At 35.1% G+C, this 13769-nt stretch overlaps 1 protein-coding gene across 3 annotated transcripts in view; it reads right to left on the minus strand.

Moving 5' to 3' along the window:
- LOC135470528 (uncharacterized) overlaps positions 1 to 8205 on the minus strand; it is a 53846-nt gene extending 45641 nt beyond the window's left edge. For 2 of the 3 annotated variants that reach the window (XM_064749529.1, XM_064749527.1), the window contains exon 1: positions 8094 to 8205. The gene's annotated coding sequence lies outside the window, so the exon portion shown is untranslated. The remainder of the gene's footprint in view (positions 1 to 8093) is intronic. The other variant, XM_064749528.1, reaches the window with a different exon arrangement.
- Positions 8206 to 13769: the final 5564 nt, after the last annotated feature.

The raw sequence follows: 13769 nt of genomic DNA on the forward strand, positions 1-13769 counted from the left end.
ACAAAAAAAATGAGATCACCCCTTTCCTAAGAAATGATAGCTACAAATATTTTCATCCAAAACAAGGAAATGAGACACTAAAATAAGGGATTCTGTCAGTGTGATACTGGATTTCAAGTACACGGTCATAACTGTGTAAAAGGCTAGCTGATTTGGACCTGGTCGGCTAAAGGTCAGAAATGTGAGTTGTCAATAAAGACAACCACTAAAGCATCCTAAATTGGGGATCGGATGTGCTGCCAGTGGCAATCTCCCATCACAGAGGTAACATTCCCCCCAAGTTAGGCAGCGTTCAGGCTACAGATTCCAGCTGATGGGAGAATGCCTTTAAATAGCAGAAACAAATCTTATATTATCATTTCAACTGGATATCAACATTTCAGAGACACTTAACATGATCAAGTTAACTCTCACAATACGAGACTAGACTTCTGGAGATTATGATATGCTTTAATAATGTACAAAATAACAATCTTTGGCACACTGGTATAATTTCTTGAAAACAGGTAAATTACCTGTTAAAAAACAGCCAGAACTGTTAACAATCATGATCACGGAAAGTCCAAACAGGGGGCACTAAGGTGGTCAAGATGTAATTTCTGACCATTGATGCGAAGCATGCATAAATCAGAGGGCTTATTAAGAAATACAAAATATGTCTCAAAAATTAAATTGCTTTTTGGATTGTATCCTATGTGATTTGACTGGATTGACCTTTTATAAACATTATAAATATCCTAATACTTTCCGAATTTGCAATACTTTCCACCTTACATGTTTGGTGATCGGATGTTTGTACAGAATTTGTCATTAATTCCACAGGTAGAAGGGTATAACTGTAAAATACCCTTGCACAATTTTTGGTTGAATTTCTCATTAAGGTAACTGATATCTGTTTGATATTGTTGTATCATTAAGCTAATATATAATATTCCTTCCATATATGGTACATGTTCACATTACCTATAACTATGCGCTAGATTAGTGAAAAACTGGACCATAACAAAAATGCTAACTGAACTCAAGGTACGAATTCATGGTAAAGGTAATTAATATGTACCAAATATGCAGAGGATATTCCATTTTAGGAAGTTGTGTGATGTGCATATAGATTTGAATTACTGCAAATCTTCAACCTTTTTGACCACTAAAGCACTTTTTTCAATGGAATTTATCCATACAGTTATTATGAGAATGATACCAAAAATGATTTTCTTGTGTCGCTAAAGATACAAGCTTCATAAAACTGTGCAGATTATTTCTCTACATAATAATAATAATTCTCTCACACTGTTTCAAAATACTGCTCACAGTTAGTGATAGAGAGTGAGGACGTGATTGAATGAATAAATGAACGAATGAATAAATGATTATGGCTTAACACCACATTGGCAATATCGCAACCATTTACAACACATGTACAGCACAGGAGGCAGTGAATGGTTTTTGACAAAATGAACATTCAAAAATAAAACAAAAAGATGGATATGTTTAAATCCTGTTAAAAAGAACTAAACCTCAATAGGACGTGACAGGGAATTCTTACGTCTTATGTTACACTAACAGCAATTTTAAATGTTGTAAATTTTCAAGCTTCTACTAAACCCTGCTTTTAGAAGGGGATATACCTCTGGATAAATCAAAGAATATCTTATTTTAGATCAAATGTATAGCCTCTTTTCTTTGCCAGAAACCTGCCACTTTCACAATCTTTATACTGTGTGTTACATGCAGCTTTGATATAGTATTGACATAAACACCATAAAAAGTGGTTGCTAATACCATTTGGCCCAGCTGCATTGTCAATAGATAATAATTAAGATGTAGCCACTTTATCCCAAAGTCACTGGAATTAGAAACAGCTCTGTTTGTCAAAAAAATGCTAGTCCAAAGGCACCATGCTATAGATTTTCCAATGGGACTCTAGACTGCAAACAGTTCTTCACCCAGTTGATCCGTTTTGGTGTATGTGTGTGTGAAAGGCCCATTAATAAGATTTAGTGACTACAGTACAGTAAGTCATGTGGCTACCCTGCATCCAGGCTGAATGTGGAGCATCCTTTTCTTCATAATTTAATAACGCTTGGATATAATGTTTCGTGTATGTAGCAGTGACTCCATGCAGACTGTAAATCTGTCATGGTAGTCCGAGCAGTAACAAGTCCCCAGCCGAACACACATGTACGTGGAACACTGCATTATTCATCCCCTGATCAATGATGTCATTATTAAAGCTGCAGGCACTTCCAGCCTACCACAAATGGCACACATAAACATGGCTTTAATACATAAATCCAGCAGATTTTCACCCCATTTATAAGTCTGCAAACATATGTATCTTAATTTTGCAGAGCATTCCCACTAGAGCACATGAAAAAAAAAATTCCCCCCATTTGAGCGAGCATGCGGACCATATCTCACGCTGTGGGACAGGCAGAGAGGTGGTTCATGTTTCAGTTGGGGTGGCCTTAACAACACAGAGGTGCCAGGTTAATCATGGCAGTAATGATCTAATGGTGGTTGATAAAAAAAAATACACATATAGCTGTATTTGTGTGAGCTAAATAACATTGTATCATTCTGCTAAAATTAGACTTGAAAAGAATCAATACTGTGAGATACTTATAGAGTCGTACATGTATATCCCAAAACTCATTTCTAATTAACATTTAGAGTAATTAAATCTTTGCTTGAATTTTGTAATTTTTACATCAATCAGTCAATTTTATTGACCATATTGATGCACTTAAACACATACAAATTAGACAAATTTTTTTTTTTTTTGCATGTGCTTTTCTTTAATTTCCTGATTTACACTTGAAAAAAGGAGAAACTTTCACTATTTACTTTAAACATAATATTTATTCAAAAATTTTGAATGAAAACTAAAGACAAATAACACTTAAATGTTGACAGAAACGAGCTTCGGTGGAGAAAGACTGACTGACCCTCCTAAATTGCTTGCAGCTATGTACGGAAGAAAAGGATTCAAAACTAGCCATAGGCCAGGGAACTTATTTTGCAACAGAAGTCATTAGTTCCACCACCAAATGAGGGCCCCAATCTAAAATAATCATAGCAGAGTATGACAAAACCAACATAACACATTTTAAAGAAGTTGGGTTATTTTTTATAAGAAATTTCTAAGAAATTCTCTATTTTGTCATTGCTGGATATTTTGAACTATTTATATAGTCTATTTGTGATTCATCACACATTGCAGTTTTAAGCAAAAGTATACATAAGCAATCGTTTGTTTTAGTCTTCAAATTCCTCTCCTTCTCCAATTTAAAAAAAAAAAGTAAAGCCAATGCTTTAACAATGAATTAAAAAACAGAAAATAGAGGCAAATCATCTCTTCTGGGATCCATAGTTACAAGGAGCAATATAAATTTATGGTAAATACCATAATATGTGGCCCAAAAGCTGCATTTTTAGAGGCAAATAAATGCCATAAAATAATAATTTTGGTTTTGAAACTTATATGTTTTTTTTTTCAGGATATCATCCTACCTACACGATATGATAAAACACTTTTATCGACTCAACAGAACGCTTAGAATCATGGATAAAGAGAAACCTGGTCATGGATGAAACTTTATTTCATTCATTGTAATTTAATAGCTGCATCTGCCCTCAAGAGATTGAGAATGACGGTATCGGCAAATGTCTTCCGAACAATGAATATTTTGTTTCAATGCCATGTACACATCAAATCTACTAAGTTGCACCCTGCTTTATGATGCTTGGACAATTACTTGGTGCCTAACATGACAGATTTTTTTCTTTATTTATTTGACTGGCAACTGAAGCCATGATTAACAGTATCACACCTGTTTGATGAGGACCAGGTGTGTAAGCTGATCAAATCAGGACGAGTAGGAGAGAATTAGTAGGAGAGAAGGGCTAATACCCTGAAAGAAATACCATAGCCCTTCATCACCAAAAAGTTGTGTACATATGTGTATGTACGCTCGGTGTTTAATGTCAACCAAAAAGTAGTGTCAAGGATGTCAGATATAATATTCTGACCTATGAGAGCTAACTGATCTTGATGATTTTTACAGCCTTTGATAGTACTCTGCCCAGGCCTGCCCCCAAGACTCATACCACAAAACTTGAGGTACTGGACCACCATATTAGGAAAGATGAGGGGAAATAACTCTTGATAACTTTTGGCCTTATCCATAACCTATAATAGTGAAATTGGTGTCCCCTTTCACAGTTAACCACAAAACAAACCAAAATAATAATAATAAATTTGCTATTTTGCCATCTTTGTGTTTGTAATTCCACACATGACAGCAATGTAGGCCTACCTATTTCACTGTCTACTCACATGTACATATCATACTATGAATTAGAAACTCTGATCACTGTCAAAATATCTATATGAAGATTTCAAAGTTACCGGAAAATTATTCGGAACTTACTGTATTTCTCCTAGAGTGTGGCCTATAATAACAACTTTTAGAATCATTAAAATAAGTCATAAAAAATAAGTTTTTTTTTTTCTGATATGAGATTATTCAAACTTCACACCAAAATCTTAAGTGAATCAATCAGAACCTATCTCACAATCTGAATCAACTCCCAATACTTTAAACTACATTCTACTATCTGCATCCCTAGGGACCATTTCACAAAGTACATGTAGCACTACGTTCACTTAACTTCCATGGCAACCAGTATTATAGGCATTACATCACCATGGTAGTCACGTGGACATAGCGCTATTTGCCCTTTGTGAAACAGGACCATGGTACTTTGTAATATCTCACTATAATCTCAATCAACTTCCCACATTCTCAACAGTGTACTCTACATCTAACTGTCTGTATCCCTGGTATTTGGTCATATTTCACTATAATCTTAATCAACTCCCAATATTCTGAACTACCTTCTGCTGCCTGCATCCCCTGTGATTGGTAATATCTCACTATAATCTCAGTCAACTAAGTCAACTCCCAATATTCTAATCTACACTCTACTGTCTGCATCACTAGCTCTTGGTCATATCTTACTATAATCCCAAACCATTTATTTATTTTGATAATTTTAAAGTAGCTTGCAACAGTTCAAATCTGTAGCTTCTGTGCTTGCCTTTGGCAGATCTACAATTTGCCGGGAAAACGGCTCAGAATTCAGCGTGGCAAATAACCAACATTGAATTGAACCTATCGATATGCAAGATGCAAAAAACTGGAAAGTTCGTCTCAATTTAGCCTGCCCTGGCCCTAAGAGGTCAGTCATGAAAACATTCCCTCCTACTTCTCATTTAAAATGAGAAGGAGGAATAGTAAACTGCCCATCAGCCAGGCCTGAAAACAGTTGTCAAATGTAACGCAACTATGGAAAATTGATTGTCTGTAACTAAAATTATTACAAAATTTGTCCACATTCCTCAAAAAAAAACACTAGATGTAAATTACAAAAGCATTTTTGCACTCATGTTAGACAAAGTGGTAGTTCAATGAATATATGCATTTTTATTTGGTACTGGTCATGATCTTTATAATTTTGATTATTTTCCAAAAAAAATATATACCTGTATTTATTCTCATGATGAATGCCATCACTTGATAAATTTTTCTTATCACCGTGTTTCAAGTTAACTTTTACCCACAACACAGCTACATGTCTTTTAATCTAAACCCAATGTACAAAAACAGGTACTGAGGTACTACAGGTAGCAAATATTTTTTGTATAATGCATGAACTTGCACCAAAGTTGACACTGGGAACATTAAGGTCTCTTTTTTCTGTTTTTTTTTTCCTTCTCATAAGAGATACTGTCATTTGAAATATTCTGATTTTCACCAACCAACCTGCAGAAATCAACATGGATTTTTTTGTAAAAAGTATTGGCAATTTTGAGTTCTTTTCAAGTCATAAAATGATAGCTATTTAGTTTGCAGGGAATTTTATGCTCAAACATGTTGCAGAAAATAAAGAAAGGTTTAACAAGGTTAGCATGGCATACTTCTTCATTTTATACTTGTGCCTGTCACAAAATAGTCTGCATCGATTCTGCATGCATATGTACATGTAAGCTGTAAGGGGCAATGATAAGATCCAGTCCAATTAAAGTTAGCAGGAAGAATTCATGAGTGTTTCCCAAACTTCAAAGATATCGGACTGCTTGTCAGCTCCCTGTCTGCTCTTGCTAAAAACATGCCTCTATTCTTTCATCAGGTGTTCGCCTGATTGCAGAACTAATAAATACAATGTAATCAGCAGGGCAAATGTACTGGGCTAACATGTGTCAGTATCCTGCAAAGATTCACTACTAAGAATGCAAATTCTTTCAAAGCATCAGGTGTGAATATGTGTATGTTGGGCAACTGATATAAACTTCTGTTATTGACAAGGTTACTTAAATCACTCAGTAATTCAGTCAGATAAATGATCTCCCTCCTTGTTTGAGACCGTGCACCTCCAGGCCACGCATTCAGGCCAATCACATGAGGTCGTGGTGAGATAACCATGATGCAAGATACATGTAACTGAACATGGGAAAGTATAGGGTATATGAAGGCTCCTCATTCATGGAATTTCTATGTCGTGACTGGGGAAATAGCAATTAACAGAATCAAGTGCATTTTCATAAAAAAAAAAAATTATACACCACATCTAAAGTCTTTTGAGGCGTTTCTGGTATGTGTTTCACAACAGTACTACAAGTCCTGGAGGCATTTTACGTGTAATACAATATTTTATTGGATTATCATTAAAAAATTTGTGTGGCGAATGGAAGGGGAGATGCTACAACGTGGATTTATGTAGCTAGAGGTAGGTGGAGTGGTTATTGGGGCTGCTACTCGTATTACACCATTGAGACAAATTTGCTTTAGTCTGACTGTCAATGAGCAGCCATGAACATGGTGTATCCAAATATTTCTCAACCAACAATCAGTGCACTCAAACTAACAAAAAGCATTTACCACCTGGAAACCACTATGTTAATTCTCCAACTTTCAGTTTATGCATGGGAGCCATCACACTGAATTAGCATAAATACTGGAACCCACATAAGAAACAGGGAAATGAACAACACTGGAAGATATCTGAGAGCTACAGCTGTTCATAACCAGGTATTAAAATATGTTAAACAACAGAACAATCAGCACAGGTAACTTGTCAATGTCAACAATGTCTACTTTTGAACTTCTGTGAGTGTCAGTAAATGGCAAAATCAGGTTTCTGCAATTTAAATTCAACATTACTCTTAAATTCTCTCACATTAGGTTTGGCAAACCAACATCAAGGTGCAATTTAAAAATCTGATGCACCTGCCGTTGTTACATATGTTTTAGGCTGCTAGCCCTGGACAACTATAGTTGTTTTTTCACGTCTGGATTGGCACTCGTATAAAATACGAACCACTCTGTGAGATGGGTCAGAATTTGGAGGTCACATGACCACCCTTTTGTGTCTAAAATAAAATGGCTGCTCAATGTTAAAGCATTGGAGAAAAGGTCACATTTTGGTCGCTAGTAAAACCAGTAAGGCCCAGTTGTACAAAATAACATCATGAAAGTTCTGTAGAAATACAGACTATCTTGAAAGCTGAAAATAATACAAATCCAACGGATACCAGATCACTGACAATGATTCAAAAATAGACATGTTCCTATGCAATAACGTTGGGAGGACCGTTTTTTTCCACCCACACCGTTTATTACTAAGGAGATCACCTGGTCTGTAGCTTCCAATCCGTCTTACAGAATGAATCATTGGCAAAGAAAAGCGAAGGGCTAACAGTATATAAATTATTAATCTGCAAAGTTTCAAAATACAGGTACTCAGCTTGTGGTTAAATAAATAATCACTACATGCTATTCATTATTCAGCCTTGGAGCAAGATAACCACACCGTTGTCAACTAATAAACTAATAAAAATGGCAAGAAAATGGTCAGATGTACATAGCATAAGACAAATTATATTATCCCGAAACACTTTCACCAAGGGAATATTAGCATGTTGTTGTTGACATCCAGTGTCAAAAAAAAATAATAAGCGAGGTTTTCGATGCAAAAACATAGGCACAGGGCGCAGTTAAAGCGACAAGGGAAACTTGCAATTGACCTGCCTTAAGACTATATACCCTTTTAGAGCCAGAAAGGTCCTCTCCGTGGAACAGTCGACCACATCTCTCCAGCTTTCAGTTCTCCTTATCTTCGCCAGCCATGTTTTCACTCCGTTGTCACAGAGTTTGACGTCAACATACACCTCAGTCCCATAACCCCGCTTCAGCGCGCACCTGTTGTTTAGGGGTTTTAGAATAACCGCACCAATATATTGAGGCAAGCTGTTCATAGGTATAGGGTTGTTCAGTGAAAGTTAGCGTCCATGGTAACGAGATCAACGCCCACTCGTCGCACCACATAATAATAATAACTGTAGGGTAATTACAGACGAGAAAATAAAACTTTGTGCAGTTTTCAACGCCTTTTTTCTTTGCATTTGTCAGCAATATAATAAAGGCATGTGCCTTTACCGGTATTGTAAATGTGGTAAAAATCACACCACTATAGGCCTACCGTACTTGAACATGTAACCCACAACGTCACTTAAACAGGCCATGAAAAGGAAATGGAATGAAATCTACATTGAATAAATTTTATATAATGTACATTGGTGTGTTTTTTTTGGTGTAACATTGGTGTAACAATTCCTTCAAACATGCGAAGGTAAACGTCATTGTATTTTGGATCTCTCAGTGATGATAGTTAATTCTTGTCTGTATCTACATACACACAAACAGCACAGAATCCTTTTTTAAGAGTGAGTGAGTGCTTGGGGTTTAACATTGTAGGACAACAATTTTTCAGTTATATGAAGATGAAGGAATCCTTAGGGTGTATGTAATGTGCCTCCTTGTTGCAGGTCAGATTTCTACCACTCTTTTATCTAGTGCTGCTTCATTGAGGCGACTTACCAAAGGCAATTCGAAGTAAATGCTGAAAAGCCTGAAACTCCATAATTATGCAGTGTAGGCCATCTATATTTATTTATATGCAAGACTATGTTCCAATATGTATGCTAGTAAAGGTTGGCTCAGGTTTTGTTGAGGGTCCAGAGGTGATTCTTTACATCATCACAGCTATGCTATATTTATTTATTATCCCGGATATTTTTATGAGCGAATGGGGTCGGGGTAGGAAGATGTTACAATATGTATATCTGAGACTGAATTTTGTAACATTTACCTGAGAAGAACTCTGGATAAAATGCTCTTCCCAGGATTAGGTTACCACAATTGTTGATTGTTTTTTGGGGGTTTTTTTTCATTTTTTTTTATCATCTCTATTGTCTTTTAGAGCCTCTCATATAAATTTTGTACACTGACAACAATTAATTTAACACTACGTTTTGTTTCAGCTTTATCACGCTATGAATAATAATAAAATTTTGGTATCATTGATTATTTTAATTTTAGTATTCAGTTTAGTGGTCAGTTTTCTTCTTTTGTCAGATGTGTGTATTTTTATACCCGGAGAAAGTTCAAAAGCCCACCACATATTGGCTCTTTTAACTTTAGGTCTGCAGTAGCCCAAAGGTAAGCTGTATGGTAGGAGTGTCCATCTCAGCTTTGGGCTAGGCCTACAGGTATGTATGAGTGGTGGTATTAATTTGTATACATGCCAGTGACGGCTATGCTGAGATGTTCCTTTATAATCTATGACTATTAAAATGTTACAGGCTTACAGTCATAGTTATAGAGAACAATGCTGAAGATGACCAAGCGACAAAAAAGTCAAAACAGTATCCTTAAAACATAAAAACGATGCCAAAATCAGATGAAAGAACTTATCTGCAAATATGATCTTTAATATTTTTTGGATTTTTTTTGTCAAGAGAAAAGGGTGTTTGAACATATTTTTGTATGGTGGGTATTTTGGACCAGCTTTTGGTATTTATCGTTGTTGCATAATAATGATCTAAATAAGAATGTGATGCTTGTCTAATAAATTGATTTGAATGTAAATTTGTTATTTGTATCAAAACATATGCATTTAACCTAATTTATGATAATATTTATGAACATATTAAAATATAAATATGATCCAAATTAAGGTTTAATACATTTGTTACCTGAAAAGAACAAATTCTAGTGCAAAAATATTTATTAAACCTGAGTTACATCCTCATTTATGACATTATTAGACAAAGACAAAAAAGGTAGTCCCAAATACCCACCATACAAAATTTTATTTTCAACTATCTTTTTCTCTTTAAGGAAAAATCGGAAAAAATATTGAAGAACACACTTGGGAATAACTTTTCGCACTCTTTCATCTAAAATTTATGTCATTTTTATGTTTTCTCCACCTTTAACTGCCAAATAGAGAATCGGCATGGAAACTAAACGAAGGGAGACAACTCTAGTATATAGTAGTGACTAATTTTGCCTGTATTTGTTGGGTTGTTGCGGTCCACGTTATATGTGTGGAGCATTAATGGCTGTAAGCTGCATTATATACAATATACTCTTATTCTGATGCATGATGATTAGTGACTACACTAATTTCCCATGTGTAGGAATATTGTGGACTGAAGCCCTCTATAGCAAAGCGCAGAAGCATAATAATTTGTTTATATTGTCATCAGTCTTAGATGCTTGTGGATTCGTCTATTTATATTGTAAACTGAATTTTATATTATTGTTCTCAAGCTATAAGCAGTAGACTGTAGACTTCATCATAATGTTGGAAGTCTGATTTGGTAGGAAAAGAGTATACAGCTAGGTCGTCTTTTATTATTTGGTCTACAAGCTCCAGACAACTTGAGAAAAGAACCTGTCCATATACCAACTGTCAAGTAGGCATTTACTGTTATTCAGTGGAGGTTGCATCTAGGCAGGTCATTTGTTCATGCTTACCATATGGCTAATCTTAATGATGTGGGAAACCCAAACAGATGTAGGTGGCCTGTGAATGAAATAATTATAGTGATAAGAATAAATAACAATGATAATGGATAGTACCTCCCCCACAACAGCAACCCACCCCTATGTTTAAAAACAGAAAAACATCAAATGCACTGTTGCACCCGCGCTCATTCTTTGTGTTACCTATAGGCCTAGGTGATAATAAGCGTTCAATTCCGGTATTCTTACCTGTATTGAAGATTGCTTTTCTGTTACTGATGACATGCAACCTGGGCATTCCGCTCTTCTCCTTTCATAGTACTGATTGCCATGAAAAAGTGAATAAGTGAAAATTCCTCAAGTATAGCGCTAAACAATAATGAAATACTAAATAAATATTCCAGTGTGCTCTTGAAACCATAGGTTGATTCGGGAAAATGATTTTAGACTTGGACGATACATGAAACATTTGCATGGGTTTTTTTTACTTCTTAATATCGAGTATATGAGGTGGTCTAACATATAAAAGTACAAAAAAGCTTATGAACTTTCTTCTTGGGAAGCAAAAATAGTTTTTCCTGGGCACTCAGTCCAGAAATTAAGTATAGCCTACTGTGGTGATGTTAATGATGATAGGTGTCAAAACAACTTTGTTGAGGTGACAGCTTGAAGTTTGGGCTCTAAGCTGGACCTGCATTCACAGTATGTGCATTGATGGCATCATTTCTGAGTGCATGTATTTCCAAACGTGCCTAGCACAAAAATGAAAAAAATTTCTCTCATTTTTTTTTCTTTGGTGTATCTTTTTGATTTTCATGAAAACCATACTCTTTGTTTTATAGTACATTTAAATGTTTCCTTATGTCAAAACTTAAAACACCAATATAATATGCAGGTTGTGGCTCCAGGGGATAAAATGATAACACTTGCTGTGTTTCCAGTTTTATCCCATGTATAATCTAATAAATTGTTTGAATTACATTACTTTGTATCCAGCTGATATTACATGTATGTAGGTACTTATGCTTTGTAGATACTAAATCAAATGTAGCTAGCACATATGAAGGATGTATATATGTACCTGGAGAAATTGGCTACAAAAGCATACATTAAATTATTGAGATGATATACAATGGACATGTAGCTGAAATAATGTTCATGTTTTACATGGTCATTCATAATATTTATAGTATACACAGATTATCTAAGGTTAACACTAGAGAGGAAAATTTCTCTTGTAAAATATTTATGTAGGAATAACTGTAGGCACTATATTTAACATTCTTGGCACCATAACTTAAAGAGCAAAAATAGAGTTACAGTATCTGTATGGTATTTTTAGTAGCCAGATCATTTAGTGAAATGTGACCCGCACAGTGTGAATGGCGTATGGTGGTTGATGTTCTACTTATATACAAAGATTATCAATCATGCAAACACTGGCTCCTGACAGTCTATGCATATGTGTTTACAGCATCCTCAAAATAACCAGTTCTTCTTACACTTTTTTCTGACTCAATTACCATGAGCTTCATGTTACTTTAAGAAAAGACACATATGTAATATTGCTTAATTCTCCTAAAAGGTGCTCATTCTCTCAGAAAAAAAACCCAGTACACATGAAAGCACTTGTAGGTACTAAGCCAGTCATGCCTGCTTCCAGCGAATATGATGCCTTTCCAAGCTGGGAATGATGAAGGACATTGCTTCCCTGCATGGTTCTCATTCATGCAATGTTCTGACAGTGAAACCTTGTTAATCAAAATGCATTGCACTGTACCCTCAGTCATCTGTTAATCAAATTTTATAAGATAGTTGAGTCCTTAACTGACCCAAGTGTCCACCATGTAACCTAAACGAATTCTCTTTTTTTATGTATTACAAAAAAAAAATTAAAAAATGTAAAATAATCCTGAAAACCATATTTGGAATCTGCGTGAGAAAGGCTTTCACATCATGCACCCTTTATTTCATAGTTGTCTGCTCCTTGAAGTAACAATCTTGGTATAAACATTGACATATACATATACAACCTGTATATTTAAACTTTTTTGGTACTTAATTGTCATTGAAAACATCATTTGTGAATTTTCAGGCACAGATTTTGGAGAAAGAATATGACAAAATTTTTCTGGTTGTAGTGATTTAGTTTTTTTTTCTTTTCGTGTTTAATAGAGAGGTTTACCATGTGTGATTAATGTGTTCTGCAGCTGTGTTTTACTTTAGGACAATCACATGCACCTTGACTTTATGAGAGATGAAGCTGATCTGTTGCAGGCTACAGTTGATGTTCAGTGTTACACTTATGGTAAAATGTGGAGAGGCAGGAAGTGTGAGGACAAGAGCCACTTGTGGCATGCAAACATTTACTGTTGGTAAGTATTTCATTTTTTTTTTTCACCACAGAAAAATTGAATTTCAAGTAATAGATACACTTTAACAACATTTGCCTATACATGTTGAATGCCACTAAAACTAAATTGCAAAGTTGTGTGTTTAATTTTTTTCTGGCAAACATTGTGATTATGTGATAAATATGTATACATTCATCAACTTTAACATGCATTGTTGTTTAATTATGATGGGGATTTGTGATAAAGGAAGGGTAAATTTACAGTCACTGGCATTTCTGATGAAACCTGTATTTAAACACAAAAACATATACACATAAAAAGGTTGCAATTCATGTATCTCAGTAAGGTGTGTTTTTAATTTCTCAATTATTCAGAAATGACCAATAGGCTGCAACAATATCCTTACAAACTCAGGGAATAACAGCTTGAACTTTAGCACAAATCACAGAACCAAGCGTGCTGTTTTTTGTTAAAGTAATGCCCTGTCGGTAAGTCCCATCAACATGCTATGTACAAAACATCCTTTTGTGGTACACATATT

Source organism: Liolophura sinensis, chromosome 7 (genome assembly GCF_032854445.1).
Source record: "Liolophura sinensis isolate JHLJ2023 chromosome 7, CUHK_Ljap_v2, whole genome shotgun sequence".
NCBI lineage: Eukaryota > Metazoa > Mollusca > Polyplacophora > Chitonida > Chitonidae > Liolophura > Liolophura sinensis.